Source organism: Bemisia tabaci, chromosome 1 (assembly GCF_918797505.1).
Source record: "Bemisia tabaci chromosome 1, PGI_BMITA_v3".
Taxonomy (NCBI): Eukaryota; Metazoa; Arthropoda; class Insecta; order Hemiptera; family Aleyrodidae; genus Bemisia; species Bemisia tabaci.
In genome coordinates this window covers 26,273,732-26,286,367 of record NC_092793.1, presented here as the reverse complement: position 1 = coordinate 26,286,367, position 12,636 = coordinate 26,273,732, and the positions used below count along the sequence as shown (strand labels likewise).

The window sequence follows — 12,636 nt, the reverse complement described above, 5'->3', positions numbered from 1 at the left end:
AGGCACTTTATCATCCCCGTCCTTCATTCGCTATGTGTAACTCCCTTAGAAACGATGGTCAGTTCGATTTTTAGACATGCGCAGTGCGCACCCTTTATAGACCTCTTGAGAGACCTTTAAACATATTTCTTCCTTTTCAAAATGACAATTGAATTAAACATGCCATAGCATATCTTGGGCAAACTTAACCTTAATTTATCTCTAAATTCAAAAATAAGAGACATCTAAAGTGCAAACGCGATACAACTATTCGCGCAAGATGGATGTCCACATTCCATACGAAAAATATGAAGACGCGATGGCGTGAGTCGTGAACTCGCAATGCTCTACTCTATGCTACTAGTTTGAAGCACCATTACGAATAAGACAAACGGAAACAAACACAATATGGAAATAAAGCTAGGGAAAGGATGCGCGTTCACGACGGCGCAGAGATACAACTATTCGCACTTGATGGACGTCCGTGCTGCATCTGAAAAATTGAAGGCGCGATGACGCGAAGCGTGAGCTCTCAATGCTCTGCTATATGCTGTCAATGAGATGTCGTTCAGATTCGGGAGAAAAGTTAAAAAAGAGGCCCGAACACATCTCTCCTACCTTCGGCTGTGTTACTCACGTAGTGCTTGAAGCACGCATAAGACAAACGGAAACAAACACAATATAGAAATAGAGGGAGGGAAAGGATGCGCATCTACGACGGCGCAGAGATACAACTATTCGTACTTGATGGACGTCCGTGCTGCATCTGAAAAATTGAAGGCGCGATGACGCGAAGCGTGAGCTCTCGATGCCTGGAGCTCTGCTATATAGTGTCAATGAGGCGTCGCTCCGATTCGGGAGAAAAGTTAAAAAAGAGGCCCGAATACGTATTTCCTGTTTTCGGCTGTGTTGACACTCGTTCTCTCTTCTTTTTTCAGGTTCTTGTCTGATTCTTTTTTAGGAAGGCTTTAATTGCAGACCCACGTCTTAAGTTCGTGTAAATCGCAGCACTGGCTCGGTTCTTTTGGACATAATGGTGCTTGGATGCGTCTAGTGGCTTTAATTTTTTGTTTTCTTTAATTTCAGAAGTCTGTCGGCTACTTCAATACGTTCAATTTTGCAATTTTCACTCTGTACGAACTTGTGCTGCTTTGCCAAAATTTTCTGAGCCTCCCTCCACGTAGGGAATGCCTTACCAGGAAATATCACATTACGCCCCTTTAACCAGCCAAGGGTCTTCGCCCTTAGATGCAAGCCAGTCCGACCCTGCCCATGTTTGACGAGAAAGCTAGCTTCAGTCGGGAATGCCTTTGAATTTTTTGAATTGGGACGAAATGGGAAGCTTTGTGCGATACAATGATGAAGATTGGTTGGTGACGCAAACGTCAAACAATAAAATGTTACAGAATTTGCCACGGCAAGGAAAGGATACTTCCTTTTCCATGGTTTTATCATGGATATGCTCGATGCTTTTAATTTTTATGAAAGAACATCTATTTTGATACATTCAAACTACGCGGGTATATAGCTGAGTGGCATGGAGTGTTGAGGAATATTCCAGTGGTGAGGTGTGAATAATCGACTATCGATATTTCCCCATTTAAAGGTATGGTAAAAGATCAATTATTAAGGGGTTCGTTGCAAACATCTTGTTTATCGATCCTTTTCCATAGATTTAAATGGCAGATCAATGGATTTATCGAAAAGCACTCCACGCCATCGGAACATTCCGATTCCGAATACTTCGGTAAAATTCCCTTCCCCCCCCCCCCCCCTTCGAGATTTCCGTTTTATGCAATCTGGGTTCTGCATCTGCAATCTTGTGTTATACAGTGTCCTAGAAGTCTGGAGTATCCCCTCTAAAATTTCACCCAATTCATATTTTGAAACGAAATTAGCCACAATTCTGGCAAATGCCTGATGTTTCCGCAAGAAATTTTCTTCTCTTATCCTGTTACGATTGAGGTATCTCGGGGAGCGGGGGGGGGGGGGGGGGGGGGGGTTGCCATTAGAAAAATACGTATCAGAGTCCGCAACCCCCTCCCCCCTCTCCCGAGGAACGTGGCTGCCATAGATCCATAAACATCCCCAAAGTTTCGTTTCAAAACATGAATTGGGTAAAACTTTAGATGGGGGTGGACCGAATTTATGGGACACCCTGTAAGTCTTATGTTCTGTGTTCTGTCTCGAGTCTCGACAAGTAAAATGGAGTGCTGCGCTCTGTTGAACTTCCGCAGAGTTTCTTCGTTTGAATTTTAACATCGGCATCAAGTGCTGCACTCTCTAAGCAAGAGTGAGAACCCCGACAAAATAAGCCATCACGTGATTCTCAACGATTAGTTTGACCGGTGCGGTGTTTCGGCCATTTTCACGTTCTATCAGTTTCCTGTGGTTTCGGGGTAAATTTTCGTGTTTTTGTCTGTTTCCTAGTTCATTACCGGGTCGATATTGTGGGTTTTTCGTTCGTACCGCAGTGCCAAATCTTATTGATAGTTCTTGATTGTGTAATGTCCTTGGTTCTAAACGCTTCCGAAGTGCACCTCGCTGTAACCAAGTCTTCGCCCTGGCTTCCAAATCAAGGTCAGTTACTTTTCTCTATCAAGTCGGTTAAGGACCTTTTACCAACCCTATGATGTAGAGTTCATCCTCTAGATTGACCTTAAACTGAAATTGGATTCTTATGTCTTGCTTAGTGAATCCTATAACTGTATGTCCTGGAAGCCTGTGTTGACAATGCGGATGAGTCATAAGATTATCTTTCATTCAACATCATTTTACTCAACCGTTGAACTCCTTATGATTCGCAATTACTTAAGCTCTTAACGAAATTTTTCTCCTGTTACGTTATCTCTTGCTATCTTTAGCGAGTAGTCAGCACTAATAGTTCAATGTAACTTGCTGCCATGCTTGAAGTTCAGCCACCACTTGGACTCAGCGTTATCAAAGCAAGATGTGTTAGTTGTTGTAGAACCCCCAAAATTTGTACCCCAAGTCCCCTTGACAGTCTGTTGAAATGTTTTGTTTGAGTAATGTACAAGATGGAATTGTGGTGAAACGAAGCTCAGTAATTGGTTCGAGCCTACGCCAAATAAACTTACGCACCATCAGAGGATGTTAGAACATCCACTATCCTCCGTTTAGCAATGTCGCTCATATAAGAAGCAGGATGGCAGGCTTTCAAAGTGCTTAAACGTAAGTTGCTTAGTTCTAGTCTTAAGATGAAGTGCACAGAGACTTTGTTCAACCCCTGTTTCAAGTTTGCGCCAACCAAGTATATGCACCTTCAGACTGCTACAAAAGGTCTGCCATCTTGCATCTGTTACGAGCTATTCTTTTCTCTCCTTGTGGTGATGTTCATGGTCTTGCATCTTGTTTTTACTCTCAATGCCGAAATGCCTTCAATGATCTTCTGTCACTGCCTGCAAGTGCGTAAAGTTATTGCGTGGACTATAAATGAAATGATGTTGGTCACCATGATGATGCCTTTTAGTTGTCCATTTTACTGCTCAATGGTAAAAATGCACATCTAGGAGTTTTCTATCATTGCGCCTCAAGGTTGAGTTATTCATTTGTGACTTTACCTCTGCTCCTGGAAAGGTAGCTTCAGGTAGTGGAAATCTTTTCTTTGATAGAAGAAAACGCGAAATATTAATTTACTTAATACTCGTGAATCCCCTTTTTCGGGAATACCTGAAAAAGCCATTTTGATTGGTTGTTCATGAGCAGCATTTTTGCCACCTTATCTAACAAGGTATACATTAGTTAGTTATACAATGAAACATCACCACAAGGAGAGAAAAGAATAGCTCGTAATTAATCTTCTGTTATTGCGTAAAGACTTAATACCTGACTTTTACCATTATTCGTAGAAACAATATCTTAAGCTTTGCAGTGCCGAGTAGACCATGAACTGTAGGCCATTGCTTTCAGTTGAACAACTCTGGAGGCAACAGCAATTTTCTCTTATAAGTATTCCATGTTCCTATTCATTTCCTCCAATTGTCTCCAAAAAAGCTTGTCTTGGGCGCAGTTACATTCTTTTTTGAAAAAGTTGGCTACATGCTTTGTAAGGACAATATGAAAACTTTACATTGCTCTTGAACTAATCAGCTGTGTTTAATTCGTAAATCAAACAAGCACACCCACTAATTATTTCTCTGGAGAAATTAGTAAAAACATGAAATATGTTTGGGAGAAAATTCATTGTCGACTTCAAAATTATTCCACCGCCAACAATGGGGCGAGGTCCTTGGTCTGGGCTGCGTAGCACTGCAAAGCTTTTTGTCGTTTCTGTGCAGTAATGCTTCCTCAGGGTGTAATGTGACAAAAATTAAGAATCAATGCTCATTATTTTGCCACAGCATTAAAGCTTATTCGAAGTTTAAGTGCCCACTAGGCTTTTGGATTTAGTCCCTCACTGTTACAAGGAGACATTTTTTATTGCACTGAGGAAGTCGACAAATTTTTGCAGTGTGAGCCGTAGCAATAGCTATCATTGTTTCCCAGGACTCTTTTGCATGTCTTGGAGTTTTCTCTCCTCAAGAATCATAATAGATTTTTTAAAAAATTAATCTGCACAATTTTCTGAATCATCTTATCTCTTCAAGTTCTTGCTTACTATAAAAAAGTATTTGCCCATGTATTTCTACAGCAGCCCTTTCATCATTCAGGGGCTGTGAGAGTGATCCTCTTTATTTACATCATCTGGTCCCTATCTCCCTAAAAGCTATCTATGAATACTTGCACCACTGCATCAGTTCAGGGTAAGGTAGGGAACTTACCCATCAAAGAGAGAATAGTGTCCAATGATGGCTATCAGTTTCCCTTGTAGGTATAATTTCTGGGGTCACTGTAGAGGTCAAAAATCTTTTGGGTGATAGATTAGCTACGCCCGAAAGTAAAGGCGGATCCATTTCACATCTCAATCGTAGGTTAAGCTCATTTATACCGGCGACGCAGAGAGATCCTAGCTTTCCCATTTTGCTCAGTGGTCCTCCAATTTTAAGAATCCCCTTCTCCCCCAAACTCTCTAAGTGAAAAATTTTTTCTCTGTTGTTCTTAATTATAACGAATTGCAGCGATTCGGTAAAACGGGAGCCTCTCATTTTATCACGCCTCCGCGTGGTCGGTAATTGTTTGCACCCTAATGTATGCTGATCTCGAATATTTTTTATAGGGAAAATAGGAATTGCAATTTAGTGTTCTACCTCCTTTTTAAAATTTTTGGGCTCAAACTTTGCTGGAAAGTCCAATTTTCAGGAACAACCGAAATTTTTAGGAGCCAAATTAACTTTTTGTAGCCACTCGAGAAACTACTGCTGCTTCGCGATTGCGAGTTCGATAAAATCGCGGGAGTGCGTCAACTTTTCTAGCCGCCAGGATGGCCCAGCTTCCCAATTTTTAGGCGTCAAATACCAATTTTTAGGTGCATTTGGCGCATGGCGCCCGCGGGTGGACAAACATCGGTGTCTATGCATCACTAGGGAAATTCATTTTTCACGTACTGAGTCCCCATTTTTGAGAATCTCCAAGCGCTGAAATAATAAGTGAACAAAAACTGCACAATTATATAAAATATTACAACTAGATGTATCTAAAACTTTCATTTCTTATATGAATGATTATACCTAGATTAACAGAAAGTGATGTCTGATGATTAAAGAGTTCCCAGCTATTTCACAGTTCCAGAACCTCCAGAATTCATTTCTCTGTTTACCACCTCTCAGGCAGAAATGATGCATGCTCATCCATTTGATGACAAACAACACTCAGATAAGTCTGACCTTTCAACAATTTGCACTCAGCGAGCCTGCAAGTTATCATGAGCAAGCAAATATAGAACTAACGCCTCGCAAACGAGGAATCTAAAACAAATCCCTGTATCACTCGTATTATTGATATGTTGAAACATCATCGACTTACACAAATATTCATGTGCTTGGGCATCAGAATTATGTTGATTTTCCTCAGTCAATATGCTAGTAGACACCGTCCAATGCAGTTTTTTTTATTGTATTTACCTTGTTTCACAAGGTTTACCGTTGTGTGTTCCTGTTGCGTTGCTTTCTCTCGCGTACAACGTCTCGTGTGTCTGTTGGTCTAACTTCAGGGGTGCAGACATTTTTTCTAAGTAAAAATTAGTCGCAATCTCAAGGTCAGCCTTAAAGTTTCAGCTGGTTCATTCCATGTCAACTCAACGAGGTTTTGAATTTTGACCTCTCGGATCATGTTCAAACTTGCTGTGCTGCAAGTTCCTATTGAAAAAAAAATATTCCCCAAATTTTAGGTCATTTGGTCGCTCCGTTGATTTTATATGGAATTTCAAAGTTTGGAAAAAATTGAGTTTTTTTATGACCGATAAAACTTTGAACGGCTGTTACTTTTCAATGGTTCATCGGAAAAACTTGAACTAGGTCTTGTTTTGAAGCTTAGAGCTTCTTCTTTAAAAAGAAATAAAAAAAAAATTGAAAAAAAACCTTTTGTAAAATAGATACTTACAACATCGGAAGGGGGGGGGGGGAGGAGAGGGGGATGCCTGCTTGCTCTCCACATGAAAAATGTTTGCCCTCAACAGCAAATTTTTGCAATTTTTTGATCTTCTCTCTTTTCCCCAGTGAAATTCAGAAAAATTGAACAATGAGCATCCATAAAAACATCCTATTCCCACCATTTAGAGCCTATTAACTATTAACAGCCATGTCAAGGGAATTTGTTCTTACTATGCATGACTTATATGTATAGTAGGTATGACTAAGAGTGTCGGCCACCCGTTTGTTATCGGGACTTTAGTAGGACGTCATTTTCCTCGACCGGGGGTGGCTACCGCCACTCTTGACATGTGATGGATTTTTAGAGGGATTACGATACGTTTATTGCTATAACTCAGGAACCGCTTGGCGGCCCACAATGAAACTTTGGGAAATGCTTTAAGATTATGTAAGGATCACCTACAAAGAAAATCAAAATTTGAAAAATTCTCTTTTTGAAAAATTCAAAATTTTCCAAAAATTTTCAAAATTTGTTTTTCATTTTTTTTTTTAAAGAAGAAGCTCTAAGCTTCAAAACAAGACCTATTTCCGATGAACCGTTGAAAAGTAACAGCCGTTCAAAGTTTTATCGGTCATAAAAAACTCAATTTTTTCCAAACTTTGAAATTCCATATAAAATCAACCAAAACCAAATGACCTAAAATTTGGGGAATATTTTTTTTCAATAGGAACTTGCAGCACACCAAGTTTGAACATGATCCGAGAGGTCAAGGTTCGAAAACTCGTTGAGTTGACGTGGAATGACCCCTCCGGTGGATGAACCGAAATACCGACGGCTGCGCGCGAATAAAAGCGTATTTATCTCCGATTGTAACGATGCACACATCTACTGATGTTTTATTTTTAATCGTATGTTTTACGAAGCTTCCTGTAATTTTCTGAAGGTTTTCCGGAAATTTTCTGAAATGATTTAAAAATAAAAATCAAAGAAAGTTTTGACGCGATACTCTCGTTTTTCCATTTTCTTCAATCAAAACACAAATTAAATACGTTTAAATATTTTGAATCGTTGTAGTTGAAATACATATTTCAAAATAAATATAGTAAAACGGGGCAAAAAGCTAAAATAATGACGCGTATTCTTAGGTTTGCGGCGATTTCAGCGTTGCGACAGCCAGGGAAGGGAACGCGGCTGCGTGATCTTCGCAGTTTGACGCGCCTTCAATCCGGCTGGCTGCAACATGCCTACATCCGTGGTCGAATAGTCGTATCATTGCGTCTGCCGTGGATGAACCGAAATACCGACGGCTGCGCGCGAATAAAATCGTATTTATCTTCGATTGTAACGATGCACACATCTACTGATATTTTATTTTTAATCGATGTGTTTTACGAAGCTTCCTGTAGTTTTCTGAAGGTTTTTTTTTGGAAATTTTCTGAAATGATTTAAAAATCAAGATCAAAGAAAGTTTCGACGCGATACTCTCGTTTTTCCATTTTCTTCAATCAAAAAACGAATCAAATACGATTAAATTTTTTGAATCGTTATAGTTGAAATACACATTCCAAAATAAACATAGTAAAACGGGACAAAAAGTGAAAATAATGACGCGTATTCTTAGGTTTGCGGCGATTTCAGCGTGGAAGGGAACGCGGCTGCGTGATCTTCGCAGTTTGACGCGCCTTCAATCCGGCTGGCTGCAACATGCCTACATCCGTGGTCGAATAGTCGTATCATTGCGCCTGCCGTGGATGAACCGAAATACCGACGGCTGCGCGCGAATAAAATCGTATTTATCTCCGATTGTAACGATGCACACATCTACTGATATTTTATTTTTAATCGATGTGTTTTACGAAGCTTTCTGTAGTTTTCTGAAGGTTTTTTGGAAATTTTCTGAAATGATTTAAAAATAAAAATCAAAGAAAGTTTCGACGCGATACTCTCGTTTTTCCATTTTCTTCAATCAAAAAACGAATCAAATACGATTAAATTTTTGAATCGTTGTAGTTGAAATACATATTTCAAAATAAATATAGTAAAACAGGGCAAAAAGTGAAAATAATGACGCGTATTCTTAGGTTTGCGGCGATTTCAGCGTTGCGACAGCCAGGGAAGGGAACGCGGCTGCGTGATCTTCGCAGTTTGACGCGCCTTCAATCCGGCTGGCTGCAACATGCCTACATCCGTGGTCGAATAGTCGTATCATTGCGCCTGCCGTGGATGAACCGAAATACCGACGGCTGCGCGCGAATAAAATCGTATTTATCTCCGATTGTAACGATGCACACATCTACTGATATTTTATTTTTAATCGATGTGTTTTACGAAGCTTTCTGTAGTTTTCTGAAGGTTTTTTTGAAATTTTCTGAAATGATTTAAAAAAAAAAATCAAAGAAAGTTTCGACGCGATACTCTCGTTTTTCCATTTTCTTCAATCAAAAAACAAATCAAATACGATTAAATATTTTGAATCGTTGTAGTTGAAATACATATTTCAAAATAAATATAGTAAAACAGGGCAAAAAGTGAAAATAATGACGCGTATTCTTAGGTTTGCGGCGATTTCAGCGTTGCGACAGCCAGGGAAGGGAACGCGGCTGCGTGATCTTCGCAGTTTGACGCGCCTTCAATCCGGCTGGCTGCAACATGCCTACATCCGTGGTCGAATAGTCGTATCATTGCGCCTGCCGTGAATGAACAGAAATACCGACGGCTGCACGCGAATAAAATCGTATTTATCTCCGATTGTAACGATGCACACATCTACTGATATTTTATTTTTAATCGATGTGTTTTACGAAGCTTCCTGTAGTTTTCTGAAGGTTTTTTTTGGAAATTTTCTGAAATGATTTAAAAATCAAGATCAAAGAAAGTTTCGACGCGTTACTGTCGTCTTTCCATTTTCTTCAATGAAATGACCTAAAATTTGGGGAATATTTTTTTTCAATAGGAACTTGCAGCACACCAAGTTTGAACATGATCCGAGAGGCCAAGGTTCAAAACCTCGTTGAGTTGACATGGAAAGAGGCTCCTCACGCTAGTTTAACGTAAATAAGCAGCGCGCTTTTCTGGATTTTCTCCTATTTTTTCGCCGTGATAGTAAAGGGGCGCCAAACGCTGTAATTGGTTTGCTTGAAATTGGGACACAAATTCAAGGAAAAGTGCACTGGTGGAAAAATGAAATATGGACCAAGTTGCATCACCCACTATGTAATATGTCGCCAATTCATGATGATGGTTATGTGAACTTGAAGTGCAATTATTCTTGGTATGCCCCCCCCCCCTCCCCATTTGACAACCTTGTTAAACGATTCTTCCTCCGAGATTTAATCTATTTATATTGATAACCCCCTTGCCTTTTGCCCTCTGAGGTTAACAACTTTGAGAGTATCATTAATTGCGTCACTCGGTAATGAAGCGATAAGGAAAGAGGACCGAATTTTACCGGTAAAAATGGGCCTACTTACATTTATACTTGAGAGACGTCATGATTGCACTTAAGTGAGAAGTAAGAAAACACCAGAGAAATCAATGAAAAAGGAAAATGTTTCAATTTGGCAAATCCTAGTAGCGGCAATATGAGAGATATTGGGTGGAGCGAGTCAATGAAAGGAACTGGACATGATGTGGAAAGCTTAGAAGCTTTCATTTTTGTTCATCCGAAACATAGAGGTTCTAAGGTGGCTTCAATCGGGTTTCCCGTAGAAGCTCCTCTCAAAATTCAAAAGCACCCTTAAAAATTTTAAATGTGCCGTATTGATCATCTCAATTTGCAATTTAGTCCAGCACTTCAGGTCCGGCTTCCCCCAACGCGACGGCTGGATCCACCGTGCGGCGTGCCGCGCCTCTACCTACGCCCTCGTGCTAAGGAAAAACGCCGTATGAACATTTGAATGTTGCCAAACTTCCCCTGCTAAAAATTCATTTTGGAAGCATGTCCGGCATATTTTCTCTCGACATTTTCAGATATTTTAGCTCAAATTAAGAACAAAATTTTCTGAAAAATTGGAAGAAAAATATTCACAAATTTCCAAATAAATTTGCGTTTTATCACAGAAAATTTGGCAACGCCTAAGGACCATACGGCGTTTTTCCTCAGCACATCGGTGCCCACCGCGTCCCATCGTGCTGACCGTATCCGATTCTTTCGGCCTCCGGAGGTGTAGCGACGACTGCCAACGACCTCGGCTGGGGTGAAAGAATTTTCACTGGTACAGTATCATCCGTAACGTGCTCGTTTGAAGGCGGTCGTACAAAAGGTGTCCTTCTCACTCTGTTTTTGTCCTGGACGAGTAAGAGCTCAGCTTTTTGCAGTCCACTCGAGCAGCGCGACGCGCGCGCCTCAAGGTGAGAAACAGATTCTGGTTTTTCTCGCCGAGCACCAGTGTGGCGAGCGGTCGCGCCGCCTGGAAGGGCATGAAACGCGCCAGAAGGAAGGAGGAAGTGGAAAAAATCAACCCAGATAACGCCGCACCACGGACGCAAGTTGTGATAAACGCCCGCTTGAGCTTTATAGAGAAGTCGCGGCGTAAAATCGCCGACGATGCGCCGCGCACTCCGTGTGAATACGCCTTGGAGAGGGTGTAGTGGCAGCTGCACCGGGACCAGAGCAATACCCCCTAGACAAAGAACACTCGGTTATTGGTTCGGAGGTTATGAAGCGTCTGGTTGTGGGGTTGCATGGGCTCTAATGGGCAGAACCTGAGAAATGCAATTTTTGCCCCTTAAATATGTTAAATTTAAGAGGAACGGGAACTTCGTTTTAAAACTCTTTCAAAGAATGTTGCCCAACCCTGATAAGTCGGAGAAAGTTTCGAAAATTTTAGTGCAGATATGTTTTCGTCTTGCCGAAACTTTTTAAAAAACTACACTTATTTTTTCTTTTTTAAGACATTTCGCCTCCAGGATTGTTTGTGATTGGAAAATATCTCAGGAACCATAAAAAAAAGGCACACTGGAACACCAGGGAAAAGTCAAAGATTTCAATGCCCAAAATATCGGGATTATCACGAAGTTCGCAGTTAATTAAATCTGGAGCTTTAGAAGAAGGTCAAGGGTGTAATTGCTGATACAGTTAAGGAAGTGATGACCGCACGAAAACTCTCAATTTTAATTCGAACTCCGGATTACGTGCGTGGTATCACGCGAAATTGAAGGGAAATCATTAGCTTTTCGCCTATCTCTGGTTACTGACGTTCATAAAATAATGCCCGCCTTGATGTAAAAGTCGCCTATCTTCATCGCGTAATTTCTCCTTTTTTGAAAAAAATATAAATTGCTGGAAAAATTGCGCATCTCCCACGATACGGAGATGAAAAGCGCGTAATCTCATAAGATTTATTAAATCCACCTGAATAATCGCGCGTTTCTTGCGCTATTGAGATGGAATTTGCGTAATTTCTCACTTTGTCTCAGATGGAAACCAAGCGAGCAACTATTCGAACTCTGGAGTAGTAGGTATGTGGTATCACGCAAAATTGAAGGAAAATCATAGTCATACCCATATCTCTGGTAACTGATGTTTATGAATTTTATGCATGCATCGATGTAAATGTTGTCTATTTTCCGCGATACTGGGCTGCTAATTGTGTCATATTTGTGATTTTATCAACCCCTGGAAAATTTGCAAAATTTCCACTACGTTGTGGTGACGTACGCGTTAAAATGTTAAAAAAAACTTCTGGAAAAATCGCGCATTTGTCCCGATATTCCGGTGATTTTCGCATAATCTCACAATTTCATTAAAAAATTTAAAGGAAAATTGGTGCTTTTCCCGCGATGCCGAGATGGAAAAGCCCGTAATTTCTTAGGATTCAATAAATTTGGTGGAAATATCGCGTATTTCTCGGGATATTGAGACGATATTTGCGTAATTTCTCACTTTGTCTCAGGTGGAAACCAAGCGAGCAACTATTCGAACTCCGGAGTAGGTATATAGTATCACGCAAAATTGAAGGAAAATCATAGCCTTTCGCCTGCCTCAAGTCACTGATGTTTATGAATATTACGCTTGCATTCATATGACTAAGTATGGCGTATTTGCCGCGATATTTCGGTGATTATTGCGAAATTTCTCATTTTTTCAAAAAAATCCCTTGAAAAATTGCGCACAACCGTGATACCGAGATGAAAAGCGCGTAATTTCTTAATATGTTACGAACAAAT

General features: G+C 40.4%; 1 protein-coding gene across 1 annotated transcript in view; it reads left to right on the top strand.

Annotated features, from left to right (window-relative positions):
* The first annotated feature begins 2,306 nt into the window (after positions 1-2,306).
* Positions 2,307-12,636, top strand: part of gus (splA/ryanodine receptor domain and SOCS box containing gustavus) — a 161,819-nt gene continuing 151,489 nt past the window's right edge. Inside the window, exon 1 of the mRNA XM_072298839.1 lies at positions 2,307-2,559. The gene's annotated coding sequence lies outside the window, so the exon portion shown is untranslated. The remainder of the gene's footprint in view (positions 2,560-12,636) is intronic.